The 18,716-nt window shown below is 37.1% G+C and overlaps 1 protein-coding gene and 1 long non-coding RNA gene across 4 annotated transcripts in view; one reads left to right on the plus strand and one right to left on the minus strand.

The window, feature by feature from the left end:
* The window catches only part of BLK (BLK proto-oncogene, Src family tyrosine kinase), a 79,892-nt gene that overhangs the window by 28,805 nt on the left and 32,371 nt on the right, over positions 1-18,716 (plus strand). The window lies entirely within an intron of this gene.
* Positions 1-18,716, minus strand: part of LOC125164567 (uncharacterized) — a 36,634-nt gene that overhangs the window by 12,072 nt on the left and 5,846 nt on the right. The window contains exon 2 of the long non-coding RNA XR_007151809.1: positions 6,243-6,319. This is a non-coding gene — a long non-coding RNA (uncharacterized LOC125164567). The remainder of the gene's footprint in view (positions 1-6,242; positions 6,320-18,716) is intronic.

Below are 18,716 nucleotides of genomic sequence, written 5' to 3' on the forward strand. Positions count from 1 at the left end.
CTTAAACAACTGAGCCCCCAGGCATCCCAACTTGTCAAAATTATTCTTAAATTATATTAGAAAAATGAGCAAGAAAGAATAATAAAGTCTTTTTTTTTAGAAGTCTTCTTTTAAATTTATTTATTTATTTAGAAAGAGAGAGAGGGAGGGAGAGAGAGAATCCCAAGCAGTCTCCACACTGTCAGCGCAGAGCCCTATGCAGGGCTCGATCCCACGAACTATAAGATCATGACCTGAGCCAAAATCAAGAGTGAGATGCTTCACCAACTGAACCACCCAGGCACCCCAATAAAGAAAGCCTTAAAGGAAGAAATTGAACTGTATTATTAAACTGGAGTAATTAATATTTAGGAACAAACAGAGTCCAGCAATAGGCCCATGAATATGTGGAAATTTAATATGTGATAAGGGAAGCCTTTCAAATCATTGAGAAAGATGGACTTAAAAAAGTTATTATATAATATTTGATTTGTCAACCAAAAATTTCTCTTTATTCTTGAGATATTCTATACATTTTTTAAAAAGTTTTAATTCTTGCTTTTGATATTTAATTCTTCCATCAGTTTGGATAGGACAGTTGAGAGTGATTATAAAGTAAGGATACAGTTTCATGTTTTTCTACATAGAAAACCAGTTGTCCCAGCATCATTCATTGAATGGCTCATTATTTTCCTGGTGATCTTCCATGTCTCTTCCGGAATGTACTATTGCCCATGTGGGTGAGGGTCTAGTTTCCCTGTATTACCTGTGTATCTCCACTCTTAATTGCTACAGTTTTTAATAACTGTTGGTATCTCATAGGGGTCTCCTATCTTATTCTTTTTCCTCAGGAATATATTTTCCATTCTTGGGCCTTTGCTCTTGGGTAAAATTTTAGAACCAGTTTATAAAGTTCTTCAAAAACAACAGGTGGAATATTGGTTGAAAATAAATTCAATTTTTGAGTGATTTGGGGAGAATGTACATCTTTAAGATAGGAGTCTTCCTAATCTTGATCAACGTATATCTCTCCTTTTCCTTAGGATACTTCTTTAATGTATTTCAATTAAATTTATATCATCATGTAAACTTGCACATTTTTGTTACATATATTTCTAAGCAATTCTATTTTTAGTTGGTATTAGAAATGAGCTCTTTTTTAAAAAAAAAATTGAACTTTCCTAAATGGTCAAAGGATATGAAGGTCATACACAGAGGGAAAACCTATATAATCAAAAAACATCTCAAAAGTAATTAGGGGAAAAGAAATGAAAACAAAAAAATTCCATTTATCACCCATCCAATTAGTTAAAAGTAAAAAAAAAAAACCCTGGTCTGATAACACCAGGTTTGGTGGGAATATGGAGGAAATGAGAATTCTTAGGTATTGCTGGTGGGAGCATAAACTGGCACTTTGGAGACCATTTTGGGAATTCACAGTAGCGCTGAAAGAGCTCGCCCTACTGCCCTTAAGTCTGCAAAGTAAATTAAAGCCACATTGGTGAGAGAAACTCTCATAGATGTGCACAAGAGGACATGCTCATCACACGGCAATTTGTAAAAAATGAATGAATGGATAAATAAAATGAGGTTTATCCACTTATTGGAATCAAATCACACAAAAATAGAAGAACCAGAGATCTATGTAGTAAGATGAACAAATCTTAAAAACACCATTTTTTTTAAAGCAAGTTGCAAAAAGGTTACATGCATTATGAAGCCATTTTTGCAAAACCATACTGAGCAAGAGTATATATATATTGTTTGTGGCTGTTTATACAGATGTCACTAATGTACAAACCCGTACATGGTAATAGCACTCACTAACTTCAAGGTAATGATTACTTTTGGATACAAAGGGGAGAAAATAATGATCAAGCCTTAGTTCTGTCTGTGACATAAAGACACAGGAACACAGATCCCCCTGAGATCAGGAACATGACAGGGATGTCCACTCTGACCACTGTTGTTTAATATAGTATTGGAAGTCCTAGCCTCAGCAATCAGAAAACAAAATGAAATCAAAGGCATCAAACTTGGCAAAGATGAAGTCAAACTTTCACTTTTCACAGATGACATGATACTCTATGTGGAAAACCTGACAGACTCCACCAAAAGTCTGCTAGAACTGATACATGAATTCAGCAAAGTTGCAGGGCACAAAATTAATGTACAGAAACCAGTTGCATTTTTATACACCAATAATGAAGCAACAGAAAGAGAAATAAAGAAACTGATCCCATTCACAATTGCACCAAGAACCATAAAATACCTAGGAATAAACCTAACCAAAGCACACAGCTAACATCATCCTCAATGGGGAAAAACCGAGAGCTTTCCCCCTGAGATCAGGAACACGACAGGGATGTCCACTCTCACCGCTGTTGTTTAACATAGTGTTGGAAGTTCTAGCATCAGTAATCAGACAACAAAAGGAAATCAAAGGCATCAAAATTGGCAAAGATGAAGTTAAGCTTTCACTTTTTGCAGATGACATGATATTATACATGGAAAATCCGACAGACTCCACCAAAAGTCTGCTAGGTCTGATACATGAATTTAGCAAAGTCGCAGGATACAAAATCAATGTACAGAAATCAGTTGCATTCTTATACACTAATACTGAAGCAACAGAAAGACAAATAAAGAAACTGATTCCATTCAAAATTCCACCAAGAAGCATAAAATACCTAGGGATAAATCTAACCAAAGATGTAAAATATCTGTATGCTGAAAACTATAGAAAGTTTATGAAGGAAATTGAAGAAGATACAATGAAATGGAAAAACATTCCATGTTCATGGATTGGAAGAATAAATATTGTTAAAATGTCAATACTACCCAAAGCAATCTACACATTCAATGCAATACCAATCAAAATTGCATCAGCATTCTTCTCAAAGCTAGAACAAACAATCCTAAAATTTGTATGGAACCACAAAAGACTCTGAATAGCCAAAGTAACATTGAAGAAGAAAACCCAAATGGGAGACATCACAATCCCAGACTTTAGCCTCTACTACAAAGCTGTCATCATCAAGACAGCATGGTATTGGCACAAAAACAGACACATAGACCAATGGAATAGAATAGAAACCCTAGAACTAGACCCATAAAAGTATGGCCAACTAATCTTTGACAAAGCAGGAAAAAACATCCAATGGAAAAAAGACAGTCTCTTTAACAAATGATGCTGGGAGAACTGGACAGCAACATGCAGAAGAATGAAACTAGACCACTTTCTTACACCATACACAAAAATAAACTCAAAATGGATGAAGGACCCGAATGTGAGACAGGAAACCATCAAAACCCTAGAGGAGAAAACAGGAAAAAACTTTTTTGACCTCAGCCACAGCAATTTCTTACTCAAGACATCTCCAAAGGCAAGGGAATTAAAAGCAAAAATGAACTATTGGGACCTCATGAAGATAAAAAGCTTCTGCACTGCAAAGGAAACAATCAACAAAACTAAAAAGCAACCGATGGAATGGGAAAAGATATTTGCAAATGACATATCGGATAAATGGCTAGTATCTAAAATCTATAAAGAACTCACCAAACTCCACACCTGAAAAACAAATAATCCAGTGAAGAAATGGGCAGAAGACATGAATAGACACTTTTCCAAAGAAGACATCTAGATGGCCAACAGTCACATGAAAAGATACTCAATGTCACTCCTCATCAGGGAAATACAAATCAAAACTACAATGAGATATCACCTCACACCGGTCAGAGTGGCTAAAATGAACAAATCAGGAGATTATAGATGTTGGCGAGGATGTAGAGAAATGGGAATGCTCTTGCACTGCTGGTGGGAATGCAAACTGGTGCAGCTGCCCTGGAAAACAGTGTGGAGGTTCCTCAAAAAATTAAAAATAGAAATATCCTATGACCCAGCAATAGCACTGCTAGGGATTTACCCAAGGGATACAGGAGTGCTGATGCTAGGGGCACATGTACCCCAATGTTTATAGCAGCACTTTTAACAATAGCCAAATTATGGAAAGAGCCTACATATCCATCATCTGACAAGTGGATAAAGAAGATGTGGTTTATATATACAGTGGAATACTACTTGGCAATGAGAAACAATGAAATCTGGCCATTTGCAGCAATGTGGATGGAACTAGAGGGTATTATGCTAAGTGAAATAACTCAGGCAGAGAAAGACAGATACCATATGTTTTCTTTCATATGGGGATCTTGAGAAACTTAACAGAAGACCATGGGGGAGGGGAACAGGGGGGGAGTTACAGAGAGGGAGGGAGGCAAACCACAAGAAACTCTTAAGGACTGAGAACAAAGTGTTGATGGGGAGTGGGGGAGAGGGGAAAGTGGGTGATGGGCATTGAGGAGGGCACTTGTTGGGATGAGCACTGGGTGTTGTACGGAAACCAATTTGGCAATAAATTATGTTTTAAAAAAAAAGAGAGGGGAAGAAGAAAAAGGGAATTGAAGTAAATGTACAAAATATAAATATCTGTTTGACATTAGTGCTGTTACATTAGCTTCTGTTCTTTTCATACATATAAAATATTCATAATTAATAGTGAAAAAATTTTAGACTGCTTGTATATTCCTGTCATATTGGGATGGGGAAGATGTTCCTAAGTGTGAACAGCAGAGGCAAAACTTGGTAAGAAAGATTAATAAATTGACGTAAGATGATAATCTTTTGTGAACAACAAATACCATAAAATTAAGAAGCGAAAGATAAGTTGAGAAAAATATTTACAATATATGTGACAAATTAATGTAGGAATTAAATATATTTATCGTCTAAAGAGGCCCTGTACATCATCAAGAAAATGATAAACACCGCAACGTAAAAATGAGTCAAGGATACGGACAGCCAGTTCATCACCTGAGAAATACAAGTGGTTGACAAATACAGCATAAATATTATTAGAAAATGAAATTACAACTATGTTACCATTTTAGTTGAGCAGATTGACAAAGATTTCTTGAAAACTTGATAAAAGCCACTGGCGAAGGGCCAGATAAATGAGCTTCTTTCCTCACTGTGAGAATGTAAATCAGCATTACTTTTGTAGAAATCAACCCACCATCAGAGATGAAGATCCTTATGTATGTGCATCTTCTTTGACTTAGTAATTCCACTTATAGAAATACAGCTTTAAAAATGTTAGACCAACAACTAAATATATATTTTATAAGGATGTTTATTACAGGTTTATTTGTAATAGTTGAAGGGTGCAAATAACTTATTTGACCAATAGTGGTTAAATAAATTAATGTTGAGTCTATACAGTGGCATACAGTTAATAATATTGGCTTCAAAATTGTATTTATTTATATATAGTTTACTATACTGCTTACTGAAATTTGGCCCCGTTTTTTAAAAAGTGTATATGCATCTGTAAAAACTCTGGAAATTCATCACCAAAGCGTTCATAGTGGTTCTCTACACGTGGTAGGATTACAGATGATTTTTATTTTGTTCTTTGCATGGATCTGAATTTTTCTGACTTTCAACATGCATGTATTACTTGCTTATGAAAAACTAGGTTAAAAAGTAAAAGACAGAGGCACCTGGGTGGTTCGGTTGGTTGAGCATCCAACTCTTGATTTCGGCTCAAGTAATGATCCCAGGGTCGTGGGATCAAGCCTTGCATCAGGCTCCGTGCTGAGCATGGACCCTGTTTAGGATTCCCTCTCCATCTCTCTCTCTGCCCCTTTCTCCTGCTCATTCGTGCTCACTCTCTCTCTCTCTCAAATAAAATAAATAAACAAAAACTTTTTAAAAAAGTAAAATACAACTTCTTAAAAATAAATTAACTTTGTGAGTATAAACAGAATAATAACCTTTATCGGAGAAAGTACAGGGAAGGACATACTCACATCCTGTGATATGAAATACCTGAAGGCTGATTTGGCAAAATCTGTCAGAAAACTAACATGTTATGGTCTTGGGCCTACCAATTCCACTTTTAGGACTTTTAACCTCAACCAGGATTAATAGAGGACATGAGCAAAGGGCATCCTTGCAGCTCTATTTCTGATACTAAAAAGATGGAAACAGCTTGCGCGTTTCCAAAAGGAATGGTACAAGAAGTACGGGTGCCACTTTCCAGTAAGACGCCTTGCAGCCTTGCCTGCTATGTTACAGGAAAAATGGGTCCTGACATGAACAGATGGCCACGATACACTCTTTTAAAAGCAGGTCACAAAACAGGATGTAGATAATGATCCCAGCTTTGCTTTTTTAAAAAAACTGGCGATGGAAAATTACATACCAGAATGCTGATAGTGGTGATCTCTGGATGATGGTGTTGTAGGCAATTTTTACCTTCCTCTCTGCCTTCTGGATTTCCTGTAACAAAAGCAAATTATTTGTGTAGAGAGGAAAGCATATTTAACGTGATTCTTAGGAGGCTGAGTCCTCCAAGCAGAGGTGGAACACATAAAGGATAGAATTCTGTCCCCTCGTTCATCCTTTCTGACGTCACTCAAGGACACACGTCCCCATGTATTTTTAGGTAATTGGCTAGTTTCTTTGTTTCTTAACTTCACATTTTAAGATGATGTTTAATGGTATCACGTTTTTGAGTGTATTTAATACATACGTGTGTGTAACATGTATCCTGTGTTAAGTGTGTTTAAGCCAAACCGCACCGAGGTATGTAAAGCAAAAACATAAAGTCCTCCAGTCCTTTGGCTTGTGAATGTCATTCTCAAGAAGTGGCTCTGGTAGCAGTTTCATTTATACGAAGGGCTTCCAGACATTTTCATTTGCAAATATATTTATACACCTCCCTGCCAACCGCCCCCCACCCCCCGCCACGCCTCGTTTTTCTTTTCTTTTTTTTTTTTAATTTTTTTTTTTAACGTTTATTTATTTTTGGGACAGAGAGAGACAGAGCATGAACGGGGGAGGGGCAGAGAGAGAGGGAGACACAGAATCGGAAACAGGCTCCAGGCTCTGAACCGTCAGCCCAGAGCCTGACGTGGGGCTCGAACTCCCGGACCACGAGATCGTGACCTGGCTGAAGTCGGACGCTCAACCGACTGCGCCACCCAGGCGCCCGTCTTTTTTCTTTTATACAACAAGGATCGTACTATACAAAACATCCTGCAATCCTAGTCTTTCACGTCACAGTAATGTATTCTGGACATTTGCCTTGGCTCGTCAGATCTCTTCTTCTTCTACTAATTTATCTACCCACTCATTTACTAAGCTAGATTTTATTATTATATAAGTTATCCATGAGAATTGTTTTTCAAAATGGGAACAGCCCCAAAAGGTCTCAGTTGAAGAGTAGAAGTTTGCCTCCCCTGCCATCACCACAAAAATCAGCAACGAGGATAGTTCTTATGGTTGGGGTGCCTGGGTGGCTCAGTCAGCTCAGCGTCGGACTTTGGCTCAGGTCGTGATCTCACGGTTGGTGAGTTTGAGCCCCGGACCGGCTCTGTGCTGACATCTCAGAGCCTGGAGCCTGTTTTCGGATTCTGTGTCTCCCTCTCTCCCTGCCCCTCCCTTGTTTGTCCTCTGTCCCCCTCTGTCTCAAGAGTAAACAAACATTCAAAAAAAGAGAGAGAGAATAGTTTTTGTGGCTGAATCTCTTTTTTCATTACCTTTAAAACTTTAAAGAATACTAACACTTTTAAATGTATCTCTGGGCTAATTATATTGATTTCCACCATGAAAGATGCAGAGGGCACTTCCTTACCTTCCTTCTGCCTGTATCCTCTCCTCTCCTACCCCTAAGCTTTTATCAGTTATGTTTCATCCTTCTCATGATTGACTTTATGATTTAAACTAATATATTTAAGTCTTTATACCTTGATTCATCAACTTTAAACTGTATCTACTGACCCCTCCCTCCCAACACATACACGTCCTCCTTTCAACTTCACATCCTACTTTTTGTTCTGTTCCTATTTTTACATAGGTTCCCAATGTGTATATTCTATTCTGTGCCTTTGTTAACTTTATAGTACCTTATTGACAGGTTAATACTCAAAATTTTAAAAATTGAAAACCAGGCATTATAATATTTTGATTACGTGAATCTTTTCTGTAGAATCAAGCCCAATAATTGGAAACACAGAGAAGGACCTATGACACCCTGTTATTAAAATTTGTCATTTGAGGAGGAATTTTCCAAATATCAAGGTTTAATGAAGCCTCTTTTGTTTTCCTTTATGTATCTGGAGTCACACTCGGCTGCCGCTATTTCTTATATCTCACACGCCATCCTCTGTCTTCGAAACTTTTTTCCCCCATTTTTTCTAGAGTCATCTATTTCATATCATAGTGTCATTGGTTTTCCCCTGTGTATGTGTGGGCTTGTACATGTATGCGAGGGGAGATTTCATTGTTATCAAGGCTTCATTTAAGATGCCTGGACAGGAGTAAGTCTTTTCTGTCATGCTATGAACTCAACCCCACACCCCACCCCACACCCCTGCCCAGAATACGCAATGCTCAACACCCTTCAATAGATTTTAAATGCTCTTTTTTAAAAAGTCAGCTTTAATAAGGTATAGATCATGTTTCATAAAATTCACCCATTTTAAGTGTACAATTATGAGTTTTACAAATATATTCACTTGGATCAACACCACAATCAAATGTGAAATATTTCCATCGCCCCTCCCAGTTTCCTTAAGCCTCTTTTGGTTCAATCCCCTTACCCCATCCCTTTGCCCCTGGGAACCACTGATCTGCTTCCTGTTACTATAGTTTGGCCTTATACAGAGTTTCATCTATATGGAGTCATACAATGTGTTTTCTTTTACATTTGATTTCTTTCTCTTAGCACAATGCTCTTGAGATTCACCTATGTTGTTATAGTATCAGTAGTCTGTTACAGCCACAATTTTAAAAATATTTGGAGAGAGAGAAAATCGGGGAGAGGGGCAGGGAGAGAGAGAGAGAGAGAGAGAGAGAGAGAGAGAGAGAATCTCAAGCAGACTCCATGCTCAGTGTGAAACCTGACTGGGGGCTTGATCCTATGACCCTGGGATCATGACCTGATCCAAAACCAAGAGTCCCACACTCAACCGATTGAGCCACCCAGGTGCCCCCAGCCACAATTTTTTAAATTCATTCATCAATTTCACTTGGGAGCTAATATGAGTAAAACTCATAAACAGAGCCGTACAAGTCTCTCTGTGGTCATGTGGTTTCATTTTTCTTTGATAAATACCAGAAATGAAATATCTAGGTCACAGCATGAGTTCTGAACCTGTTATCTAAAGTTTCTGTTCCATTTCACCTTTGCATCAACATTGTAAGAGAATGGCGGTTTCTTCGCAGCCTTGCCAGCACTTGGTATGATCAATCTTCAATTCTAGCCACTCAAGTGGGTGTGTTGGGATATCTCATTGTGATTTTAAAAGTCCTTTTCCTAAAAATTGATACCCTTGAGCATCTTTTCATGTGCTTGTTTGCCACTCATGTATCTGCTTTGCTCAAGTATTTGTTCAAATTGAATTTTTGTCTTCTTTTATGAAGTTATAAAATGTATTTATATATTTTTATATCAGATATATGTTTTTCAAATATTTTTTTTTCCCTATCTGGGGTTTCCATAGCAGTGTCTTTTAAAGGGCTGACATTTTTAGGACTCCTGGGTAGCTCAATTGGTTAATCCTCTGACTTCAACTCAGGTCATGATCTCATGGTTTGTGAGTTCTAGACACACATGGGGCTCTGTGCTGACAGCTCAGAGCCTGGAACCTGCTTCAGATTCCGTGTCTCCCTCTCTCTCTGCTCCTCTGCCACTCGCACTCTGTCTCTCTCTCAAAAATAAATAAACATTAAAATAAATAAATAAAATAAATAAAGGGCCAACATTTTCCATTTTGAAAAAGTCTATCGATTTTTCTTTTATAGTGCATGGTTTTATATTCTAAAAGATTTTTTTACCTAAGCTAAAATCAAAAAGATTTTCTGCTATATTTTTTTCTAGAAATACAATGTATATATTTTTTAGCACCTTTTAAGATTTTTTTTTCCTTTATGACTGGGTTTCAGCAATTTGATTATGATATAACTTAATATAGTTTTCTGCATACATGAGGTTGATTGACTATTTTGACTCTTTGGGTTTATAGTTTTCAACACATTTGGAATTTCCACCTTTCATTTCTTCAAATATTTCTTTTTCTCTTCCAGCCTCTTTCTGATAGTCCAATTACATGGGTTTTTTTGGCTATGTAATACTGTCTCACAGCTCACCAGTGCTGTTCCTTTTTCCCAGTATTGTTTTTTTCCTCTGTGCTTCACGGTGGATAATTTCTACTACCATACAAGCTCATTGACATTTCTTCTACGGGTCTAATGTGCTATTAATCCCCTCTAGAGGTGATTTTTGGTCTGTTTGTTTTACAGATCGTATTTTTAAAGGTCGATTTAGGTCTTTAGGTCTTTCTTTTCTCTTCTCATTATAATTCATTATTTTCAGTTATATTCTTGAGCCTATTTATATAATTTGTAATGACTGTCTTAAGGTTCTTGTCTACTAATTATACAGTCTGTAATTTCTAGTTCTGTTCCTGTTGATTCATGTTTCTGCTGGTTACATGTTATGTTTTTCTGCTTTTTTTTTTTGCATGACTAGTAATTTTTCTTCTCTTTTTAAAAAATTGTAGGGGCGCCTGGGTGGCGCAGTCGGTTAAGCGTCCGACTTCAGCCAGGTCACGATCTCGCGGTCCGTGAGTTCAAGCCCCGCGTCAGGCTCTGGGCTGATGGCTCGGAGCCTGGAACCTGTTTCCGATTCTGTGTCCCCCTCTCTCTGCCCCTCCCCCGTTCATGCTCTGTCTTTCTCTGTCCCCAAAAAAATAAATAAATGTTGAAAAAAAAAATTGTATAGTTAACCTACCATGTTATATTAGTTTCAGGTGTACACTATACTGATACAACAATTCTATACATTACTCCGTGCTCATCAAGATAAGTGTACTCTTAATACCCATCACCTATTTCACCCATCCCCCACTCACCTCCCCTCTGGTAACCATCAGTTTGTTCTCTGTATTTAAGAGTCTGATTTGTTTGTTTGTTTGTTTCTCTTTTCCTTTGTTTGCTTGTTTTGTCTCTAAAATTCCACATATGATGGACATCACATGATATTTGTCTTTCCCTGATTGACTTATTTCACTTAGCATTATACCCTCTAGGTCCATCCATGTTGTTGCAAATGGCATGCCTACTAATTTTTATTGGATGCCAGGCACTGAATTTTATGAGTGTTGAATATTGGTGTTTCTTTAAAGAGTATTAGGCTTTATTATGGCACACTATTAAGTCTTTTGTGGACCAATTTGATCATTCCAAGGCTTGATTTTAAGCTCTATTAGGGCCTGTTCAGAGCCTTTATTTTACAGCCAATTTAGCCCCACTATTAACGCAAGACCTTTCAAATGACTTTACCCAATGCTGTATGTACTGTAAAGTCTCTCTACTCGGGATGGTGGGAAGTTGAACTATTTCCAGCCCTGTGTAAACTCTGAGAATTGATAAGACTACTATTTGCTAGTGGTTCTTTCTGGTGGTTTCATGCATGCATAAACTGATATTCAAGAGAAGGTCAAAGAGTGCACCCCTCTGTGATCTCTGGCTTGTGTGCTCTCTTTGTGAGCAGCTCTTTTCCCCCCTTCTGCTGGCAAATTCTAGACAACATGGCCTTTTCACACTCTGATCTCTGTTCCCTCAACTCAGTGAAACCCCTGGGTTCCTCAAATCTCTGGCTTAGGAACTGCTTTCTGGCAGTAATTGGGGCAATTATAGGACCTCATTTGTTCTCCCTTTCCCAGGGATCATAATTCCATGCTGCCTGTTGTTCAATATCGGAAAATAGTTTTCTGTCTAATTTTCTACTCATTTTGGGGGATACAGCAATTCCTGTAGAATTAACTACTCATGAGTGGAGGCAGAAATCTCTTGAGATATACACGATGTAGTCTTGATGATTTTTCTGAATTCCTGCATTTTCAAAACTGTCCTTATCTTCAAACTGGGTTGATCATTTTACTAGGTATGAAATTCTAGGCTTGAAATATTTCCCATGAGGAACCTTCAAAGCCTGACTCTATTTCTAGCATCAAATCTAATGATCATTTGACGTACATTCCCTTATAGGAAAACTCTTTTTCTAGAGAGAGAAATAGAAAATTGTAGGGCCTCATATGTATTCTTGGAGCTCTAACATTTTTATCAAATATGTTTATATATTTTAAAAATCTTTTCAGTTATCAGAGGGATCTTTCCATTTTAAGACATATTTTTTTTAATTCTTGTAAATTTCTTTTATTATTTTTACATTATTTATTTTCTATAGTTTTTAAATCCTGTTCTGATTCTCTCCTTGTATGAGTAGAACTCTTAGTGTTATTTTCCTAATGATTATTTCTTAATTTCTCTTATATGAATTGATCTTATATTCATCTTTTTTTTTTAGTCAGTAGACTTTACTTTTTGTAGCTTTAGGTTTACCGAAAGATGAATGGAAAGTAGGGAGAGTTATCATATACCTCCCTTGCTCTCTCCATTATCCTCCATTATTAATATCTTACATTCATGTGGTATATTTGTTACAGTTGATGGACAATATTGATACATTCTTATTATCTAAAGTCTATAGTTTGTATTAGAGTTCACTTTTGGTGTTGTTCATTTGGTTTTGATAAATGCTTAACATGTATCTACTATTACACTATCATAAAGAATAATTTCACTGCCCTAAAAATCCCTTGTGCTCTATTTACCTCTCTCTTCCCCTCCTGAATCCCTGGCAATTACTGATCTTTTATTGTTTCTATCATTTTGCCTTTCTAAGAAAGTCATCAAGCTAGAATCATACAGTATGTAACCTTTCAGATTGGCTTCTTTCACTTAGCAATATACATGTAAGTTTCCTCTATGTCTTTTCATTGCTTGATGGCTCACTTTTTTTTAATGTTGAATAACTTTACATCATCTGTACCATAGTTTCATGTCATTGAGGGAAATCTTGGCTGCTTTCAAGTTTTGGCAACTATGAATAAACATGCTATCAACATGCACATCAACATGCACATCATGTTGCATGCACAACATGCACATCATGTGCATGCACAACATGCACATCAACATCAGCATGCTATCAACATGCACATGCAGGTGTTTGTACAGACCTAAGTTTTCAACTCCTTGGGTAAATTCTGAGAAGTATATTTGTTCAATCATATGTAAGAGTATGTTTAGCTTTGTAAAAACTGTCAAACTGTCTTCCAAAGTAGCTGTATCATTTTGCATTCTGACTGTTAATGAATGAGAGATCCTATGGTTCCACATCCTCACCAGCATTTGGTATTGTCAGTGTTTTGGATTTTAGCCATTTTATTAATATCTTACTGTTGTTTTAATTTGCAGTCCTCTAACAACATATGATATTGAGTATCTTTTCATATTCTGTTTTGCCATCTGTATATCTTTTTGTGGTGAGGTGTCTGTTCAGAACTTTTGCCCATTTTTAAGTTGGGTTGTTTTCTTACTGTTGAGTTTTAAGAGTTCTTTGCCTACTTTGAGTACCAGTTCTTTATCAAATATGTTTTGCAAATATTTTCTCACAGAATGTGGCTTGTCATTTCATTCTCTCAATAGGATCCTTCACAGAGCAGAAATTATTTATTTTAATGAAGTCCAATTTATCAATTTTTTTCTTTCATGGACAATCATGTCATCTGTGAACAGTTTTTTTTCTTCCTTCCCAATCTGTATACCTTTTATTTCCTTTTCTTGTATTATTGCATTATCTCAGAACTCCAGTATGGTATTGAATAGGAATGGTGACAATGAACATTCTTGATTGTTCCTGATATTATACATTATCAGGCTACAAGTATTATAGTAAAGAAATCAGTGCCTCCTCGGATCTGAACCAATAGTTTCTTCATGTGAATCATTTTCAAGTTTGGCAAAGAGGCACATCTGACTTTGCTAGCAATAACTGACCTTTAAATTACAGTTCTAAAGGAGCAAGGACTCAGCATGGAATTCGTTTTAAAAGGGAATGAAAGGGATACCTGCATGGCTCAGCTGGTTAAGTACCTGACTCTTGGTGTCAACTCAGGTCATAATCCCAGGGTCATGGGATTGAGCTCCACGTTGGGCTCTGCACTGAGCATGAAGCCTGCTTAAGATTCTCTCTCCCCCTCCCTTCTGCCCCTCTCCCTTGCTCATGTTCTTTCTCTAAAATTAAAATAATAATGGGGTGCCTGGGTAGCTCAGTTGGTTGGGCGTCCGACTTCAGCTCAGGTCATGATCTCATGGTCTGTGGGTTCAAGCCCCGCGTCGGGCTCTGTGCTGACAGCTCAGAGCCTGGAGCCTGTTTCCAATCCTGTGTCTCCCTCTCTCTCTGCCCCTCCCCCACTCTCACTTTGTCTCACTCTGTCTCTCAAAAATAAATAAATATATAAAAAAAATAAAATTAAATTAAAATAATAATAATAATAAAAGGGAATGAAAAAGTGTCCCTCTTCTCTGAGTAAAAAGAGAAAAATTCATTCTGACTTTTTAACTTTTTGGCTCCATTCCCTGTTAGTTTGGAAAAAAAATAATGCTTTTCCACTTGGCATCAAGGAGGACAGAAGCATCTCAGTTTTCATTAGCATGATGTGTAGAGTGTCCATCCCCTAACTGGACCTCATTGCCATTGAGTTCCTTCTGAGCTTCATGGAAAGATTTTTTTGTTAATCAGACTTCAGGAGCCAAGGAGGCCATTTATCCAATTGACTAAAAAAATATAGTGACTTCCATTTCAAAGTCTATTAAGTTTTATGCTTAAAGAAGTCTTCAGTAGTTGATCAAAAAAGTCGTATTACTTCATCCTGAGTTAAGTTGGGTGAAATGTGTGTTTAGTTTCTACTTATTTAGAAACTGCAAAATAGGACAAGGCTGCTATGGAAGAATCCCTTTCCCTTCTTTGGTATATGTAGTTCAAATATTTTTGTTGTTGTTACATTTAAACTATATCCATGTACATTAGTCTGTTTTGGACCCCTCTGCTTGCATTAAACATAGAAATAAAATCATTAATTTGAAACAAACAAAAAAAAGAGAGTCATCACCAAGCAAGGTCAACTAAGTTTTTTTCTCTATTATCTTTTAAGAGTTTATAACTTCATGTTTTACATTTAAGTCTATGATCCATTTTTAGTTAATTTTAGTGAAAGGTATAAGGTCTGTGTGTGTGTGTGTGTGTGTGTGTGTGTGTGTGTGTATGTTCATATTCATATTCTGGCATGTGGATGTCCACTTGTTCTAGCACTATCTATTGAAGAGAATATACTTTCTTCATTGAATTGCCTGTGCTCCTTTGTCGAAGACCAGTTAGCTATATTTGTGGGGAATCTATTTCTGTGCCTTCTGTTCTGTTCCATTGATCTGTGTATCTATTTGTTCATCAATACCACAGTGTCTTGATGACTCTAGCTTTATATTAAGTCTTAAAGCTGAGTCTTCTGACTTTGTTCCTCAATTTTGTATTGGTTATCCTGGATCTTTTGCCTCTCTAAATAAACTTTAGAACCAGTTTATTAATATTCACAAAATAACTTGCTGGGATCTTAATTGGGATTGCTTGAAAAGTGTAGATCAAGTTGGAAAATCTGACATCTTAATAATTTTGAATCTTCCCATCAACGTACAGGGAATAGTTTTTCTTTTATTTAGATCTTCTTTGATTTCTTTTATCAGAGTTTCATAGTTTTCTTCTTGTTCATATTTTGTTTAATTTGTAGTTTACAATTTCATTTGTTTGGTGTGAATAGTATTGTGTTTTTAATTTTAAATTTCAATTATTTATTGCTGGTATATAAGAAAGCAATTGACTTTTGTATATTAACCTTTATTCTGCAACCTTCCTATAATCATTGATTAGCTCCAAGAGGGTTTGTTGTTGTTGTTGTTGTTGTTGTTGTTGATTCTCTGGGATTTTCTACATAGACAATTATGTCGTCTGTGAACAAACAGTTTTTTTTCTTCCTTCCCAATCTGTATACCTTTTATTTCCTTTTCTTGTGTTATTGCATTATCTCAGACCTCCAGTATGGTATTGAATAGGAATGGTGGCAATGAACATTCTTGATTGTTCCTGATATTATACATTGGTCTTTTTATGTTATTTTCTAGGATATTGCTTGACTTTATATTCTAGATCATTAACTTGGAATGTCCATTGTACCCATCTTAATATTTTTCAATCACATTTTTAGTTTACAATAATTCCTCTTTTCTAACAATAATTTTTGTTTTCTCACATCAACATATTCCTCTTAAATTTATACACTATCCTGTATAATCTCTCTAAGGACACTAATTAGAGGTTTTCTTAAAAGTCACTTTCTGCATTCTGTCTCTGCTTTCTCCTGAACTATTCTACTTGTTTATTTTTAACCCTATATTTAATATTGCTCATTTTCTTCTGATTCTTTTGACACTTGGGTTGCTGTTTATATTTATGGATAAAGCACTTTGTTCTGTATTGGTAGTTGATATGGATTTACTCTGCAGCTGTGCAAGACTAGTTCCCCACAGGCCCCTTCCCTGAATGGAATGACAGTCTGTATGCACCTTGCATAAATTGTATGGGACCTCCCGAAGGTGTGAGAAATAAGAAGGCAATGAGATTGTATTCTAAAAAAAGCCATACAAGGTTTGTAAAGCTAATCATAATGCTTGGCACCAATATTCATGTTAGTTACTATAACTGTCCATGGTCGTCATGACGGTGGTTGTACCCAGATTTGTAAACTTAATACCTGCTGGCACTTCTAAGTCCTTTCCAGTCAAAAAGTGCTACTTTTATGAAGCACAAACTACATGCCAGCCTCTTATGTATACGATCTTTATTCCTTGCAATAATTCCTCAAGGTTAGCATACTATTTCCATTATGCAGGCAAGGAAACAGAGGTTTGGATTAATAAATCACATCATTCTATCAAACGGCTATTAAGCGGCAAATCCAGGAGTCCACACAATTCTGTGAGTTTCCAAAGTCGGGAAGTACTCTCTGCATCACACCTGCCACATTGTCCCTCACACACTATTAAGGAGTCAGGCCTCTGTGCTATGACACCTCGCTGGCTGAATTTTTTGAGCTTAAATTGCATGCATTTTTACTCTTATTTTAATTCAACTTGTTAGCTTCAAGCAATCATTCCTGAGGGATTTTTTTTTTAATCTGGCTCTGTTAGTTTGTCCTCTCATTTTATGTCTTCCGAAAATCTAATGAACAGAATTTTTGAGTCTGCACACAAATTGCTAATAAAATATTAACTAAGAGAGGCTGAAGATAGAACTCTGAAGCATGCCACTATAGTCCTTCTTCAATGTGAGATCAATCTATCCTTTAGCACTACTCAGTAGGGTGGCTCACTCAGACACAATCGCCTGACCCTGGGATAACAAACCTGGCCCAAAATGAGACTTACAGCAGTAATTATAAATAATGAATCTCTTGAAATTCTCCAAGATGCTCTTCCTTTAAAAATTTTTTTAATGTTTATTTACTTTTGAAAGAGAGAGAGGGAGAGGGAGAGAACACAAGCAGGGAAGGGGCAGAGAGAGAGAGGGAGACACAGAATCAGAAGCAGGCTCCAGGCTCTGAGTTGTCAGCACAGAGCCCGACACGGGGCTCAAACCCACAAACCATGAGACCATGACCTGAGCCGAAGTCAGATGCTTAACTGATTGAGCCACCCAGGCGCCCCACCAAGATGCCCTTCCTATCCTAAAGTCCTACCAGAATCCACCTTCTCTTGTCTAGCACTCCTACATAACTTTCTAATCAGTTTCATGTTTTTCACAGATGTCATCGTAAGTGTCTTATTTTCATTACTTCCCATACTTTGGAACAGAGTGGGTCAACCAGACTTTAAAGACAGATAGAATTGTTTTTTAAATATATGGCTCCCTGTGTGGTCTTGAGCAAGTCCTTACACCTCACTGAGCTTTGGTTTCTTTGCATGTAAAATGGGAGGGACTGCATCTGCTGTCAGGCATAGACGTACTGTACATAAAGAACACAGCACAGTGTCTAGCCTTGAGTAGGAAAGAGTACAAGGCACTGTGCTAGTCATCATTAGCATTCATATTTTCATGTATTGGCAAATCCTGCAACAAAGACTTTTATACATTAATTCTAAATCTCCGTATCTCTAGCTGGACACCCGTGTCTCTAGATCCATTCAATAATCACGATTAACCCCAGAGGCCTGAGACCCTTGTCGTCTTTTCTTTTTCTGTCTTTAACCTTTTCCAGGCTCATCTTTGAAAGTATAATAGAGCCAATGTTTCCAGTCCAAGTGTGCACACCCTACCCCCAAAGCCTGGTAGATAGAGGTGTTTCTCTGCACAAGCCTGCCTTCTTTTTACAAATTCCGTCTCCGGGTTGTGCTTAATCAACGTGGGGGAGGTGGCTCCAAAAGCCTGAATAATGGATAGTGTCTTTTTAAAGAAGTTCAAGTCGTGAACATATAGATCTGAAAAGATACCTGTGAGCTCAGTGGGAGAGAGCAAGGCTTTGAAGGCAGAGATGAGACTCAAATCCTTGTTCTGCACTTTAGTTTCTGTACCTCTTTCTTCAGTCTTCTGTCTGAGGACGAGGAGGAGGATGGTGAGTCTGTTTAGCTCATAGGCTTATTTTGAGGTTTCTGAGATACAGTGTGTGAAAGTCAATTGCAAATTGCCAAGTATCATAGAGATGCCAGCTAGTATTAC

This window comes from Prionailurus viverrinus, chromosome B1 (assembly GCF_022837055.1).
Source record: "Prionailurus viverrinus isolate Anna chromosome B1, UM_Priviv_1.0, whole genome shotgun sequence".
Taxonomy (NCBI): Eukaryota; Metazoa; Chordata; class Mammalia; order Carnivora; family Felidae; genus Prionailurus; species Prionailurus viverrinus.